The sequence below is a fragment of the Canis lupus genome, chromosome 9 (assembly GCF_011100685.1).
Source record: "Canis lupus familiaris isolate Mischka breed German Shepherd chromosome 9, alternate assembly UU_Cfam_GSD_1.0, whole genome shotgun sequence".
In the NCBI taxonomy this organism is placed as follows: Eukaryota; Metazoa; Chordata; class Mammalia; order Carnivora; family Canidae; genus Canis; species Canis lupus.
In genome coordinates, this window is record NC_049230.1 from 20,901,532 (window position 1) to 20,905,421 (window position 3,890).

Genomic DNA, 3,890 nt, shown 5'->3' on the forward strand with positions numbered 1-3,890 from the left:
CACACACACACACACACACGCACATGCATGAGTGGGGGCAGGGGCAGAGGGAGAGGGAGAAGCCGACTCCACAGCTGAGCAGAACTCCTGTTGGGCTCTATCCCAGGACCCTGAGATCATGACCTACTGAAGTCAGGTGCTTAACCTATTGAGCCCCTCCCCTATCTCCTTTTATAGGGGTGGCCATCCCTGAGGACACCTGGGGTCAAAGAGGAGGGAAGAAGGGAGTGTGTGTGTCTGTGCTGGGGAGAGTGCTGACACGCCCGGCATTGTATGTCTGAATTTGTGTCCGTCAGGGTTTATCTAGGAGGTAAGAGTACAGAAGGGTGTGTGTGTGTGTGTGTGTGTGTGGCTTTTGTAGATCTGAATCCCTGACGGCCTCCATGTGGGGAAGGGCCTCCCCCCAGAGAGGGGGCTGAGATGGAAGACACAGCAGCGTCTCTTCCACCCCCTTAGATGGCCCAGAGGGCTGCAGAGGATGAGCTGAGGAGGGCCGCATGGCTGTTCACCTTCTCCCAGGGAAGCATCTCTCTGTCCCCACCAGCTCCCCACCCCAACATTGGACCCTCATCATACCCCTCTTTGCTGGTAACTTCTGTTTCTGGGGCAGCTTGGGATGAGCCCTTTGGTGCCTGTTCCTTCTTTACTCAGAAAACCCAGAAAGCTGCAAAGCTGAATTAACCATTTGTGTTCTTCGCGGCCCCAAGACTCTGCTTCCACTGAACTCTCAGCAAGAGAAATGAGCTTAAAATTCAGGAATACGAAGTGAAGCCAGACACAAGGAACTTAGAATAAGGAGACAAGGCTATTCATACAAGGGAGGCTGAAGAATTTCCTTTCCTGGAGATCTGTCAGAGAAATCAAGGCCTTATAAAGGCTTAGAGGAAGGGGACTTGTGGCCACAGTGACTCTCATGCCTGTCCCTAGGTGCTTCCTCACCCCCGACACCAAATCCCCTACACAGCCAGCACTTTGCAGTAAACATCATTTTCTGATTCTTTTCTGTATCCTACAGGTGAATCCTCAGTGCCAGAGAGGCACACAGTAGGTGTTTAATAAATATGCAGAAAATCCCTTGACCTGGGAGGAGACACAGCTCTTATTCCAGTCTTTCCTGCTGCTGTAGGAGGTGCCTCCACCCAGTCCCAGTCTGATGCTTAGCTTTGGGGCCGGCATGTTACAGCTTGTTACAGGCTGACATACAGGGAACATTCTAGGGAGACACACACACACACACACACACACACACACGATTTATTCTTTTTTTTTTTTTTTTAAGATTTTATTTATTCATGAGAGACATAGAGAGAGAGAGGCAGAGACACAGGCAGAGGGATAAGCAGGCTCCAGGGAGCCCGATGTGGGACTCGACCCTGGGTCTCCAGGATCACACCCGTGGCCTAAGGGGGTACTAAACTGCTGAGCCACCCCGGGCTGCCCCACAGGATTTATTCTGAAGCCCTGTTTGTGTCCCTCGACTCCACCAGGCTCTTCCACCCCTCTGTAGTCAACCAGCCTTCCCAGCCTGTACACAGAGAGGGAGAGAGGAAGGAAGGAATGAAGTCAGGCTTGGGTCTGGGAAGTGTGTGTGTCTGTGTGCAGGGGTGGAGGTGGGGAGATGGGCAGGGGATGGGGAGAGCAAGGAGAGGGAGGAAGTGAAACCCTAGGGTTAGGGTTGGGAGCTCTATTTCTCCCAAGCTGAGGGCTGGCCATGGTACTGGGGACTGGGGACTGCTGGTACTGCCTGGCTGGTGGCTAGGGGGAGCAAATAGGGGGGCAGGGAGGGACAAAGTAGGAAGATACTCAGAAAAGCAAGAGGAGGGGGAGTCAAGGCAACTAAATGAAGGACAGTGCCTTGGCATGTGGGATGGTACCTGGTTAAGGATGTTGATGTCTCCCTGACCCCCTCCAGGGAGGCTTCTTGGATGGCACAAGCCTCAGAAGTGAGACTGTTTTGGCCATCATTCCTTTCTCTGGTGGGAAAGTGGTCAAGGATACTGCTGGGGTGCCTTCACCTAGCCCACCCCAGGTGCCAGCATGGGGACTATGGAACTTGTTGGAGGGAGGACCTTTCCCTGAACGACCACTCCCCCAATTCCCACACACTCAGAGTGGCTATGGCGACCTGTTTATACTTAGCTCTCTGGGAACCTCTCGAGGATTGGGATCATTTTGGTTTTCTGTGTTCCCAGGGTCTAATCTGGTGCCTAGCATACAGTGGGTGCTCGATACTTGAATGTTGATGAATGAATGTCTTTAGGAAGTTCAGCATGCTGTACATCCACTGGAGCAGTCATCCATTTCATTAACCACAGAAAGGAAAGACCCTCATCTTCTTAATTTCCTTGACTGTTGGGAAGTTCTTTCTGATAACTAACCCACGACCTTCCACCAATGAGGGGGTGCTGCTGCCCCATTTCTTTTATGTTAGTGTTGCTTTCTTTTGGATCTGATGCCTGATTTTTTTTCCACACCCACCACTACTTTCTCTATCTTTGTCCCAAATCATTGCTCTTCTGTCTCAGCCCAGAATAGTTGTTTTGGCCTTCCCCCTACCCCTCCCCACTGCTTTGACATTTTATATCTATGCTATTATTCCACCAGGAGAACATGCGCTTGGTGGGCCTTGATAAAATTAGAAGAAAGTGGGATGCCTGGGTGGCTCAGTGGTTGAGCGTGTCTGCCTTTGGCTCAGGTCGTGATCCCGGAATCCCGGGATCGAGTCCCGCATCCTAAGGAGCCTGCTTCTCCCTCTGCCTATGTCTCTGCTTCTCTCTCGAATAAATAAATAAAATCTTTAAAAAAAAAATTAGAAGAAAGGAGTTCTAGCGTGCCACTCTGTTGTTTTGTGACTTTTCTGAATTTCAGCTTTCCTCATTGTTGAAATGAGGCTCATTTTGTTGTCCTAATCCCCCCCCCCAGAGTTGTCATGAGAATTTAAAAAAACCCTCCATATCATTAAATTCTAACATTTAGCAGTCGTCCAAGTGATTTCACAAGCCTTAGTTTTATTCCCACACTCCCCATGAGACAGATACAGCTAATGTACCCAATGTATAGATGAAGTGGTGAAAGATGAATAATTTATAGATGAACAGGACGAAAGGTAGGGTAACTTGCCTGAGATCAGATAGCTACTAAGCGGCAGAAACCAAACTCAGGCCTTCTGATTTTATTTTATTTTATTTATTTATTATTTATTATTTATTTATTTATTTATTTATTTAGGCCTTCTGATTCTAAATCTCATGCGCATTCCGTCTTTGGTGGGGAAAAAAAAAAAATCCCAACCCAGAAAAAAAAAAAAAAGCCTATGAAGTGCTATACAAATATGTTATTATCCCTCTGTGGCAAGAGTGAATAAGCCCAAAGAAGCCTCACGCCTGACGCTGAGTTGGCTGGCCTGTGAAGGCGTCTGTCCTTTCCCATGGCGCCTCCTGACTCACCTGTTGGACAGGTAGGGGGAAGGGGAGAGTAAGGAGCCTCACCTGCTCAGAGCTAGGGTGGGGCAAGACACACCCCATCCTTCCCATTGGTGCTTTCCCCAGCCTTGCTGACAATCCCTTGCCCAATCGGGAGGAAGTAACCTTCTGTCTGCCAATAGGTGCGGAGGGAGGCTGGAACCTCAAGCTGGAGGCCGTCCGCGGAGCCGACTAGCAGTCCCCGGGGCCAATGGCCAGCGGATAAACAGAGGCTGCGGGGGAGGAGGCCCGGGCGCGAGGCCCCGCCCCCCGACGGGGCCGTCGGGAGAGGCAGCCAGTGAGCCCTCACCAGCGGGTGGGCGTCTCCCTCGGGGGCGGGGCTTCGAGGGGGCGAGAGGCGGGGCTTGGCTGTCAGGTCCCTTCGCCTTTTGTTCGGTTACGGAGTTGCTGCCTTGGCCAGAGTCCGGA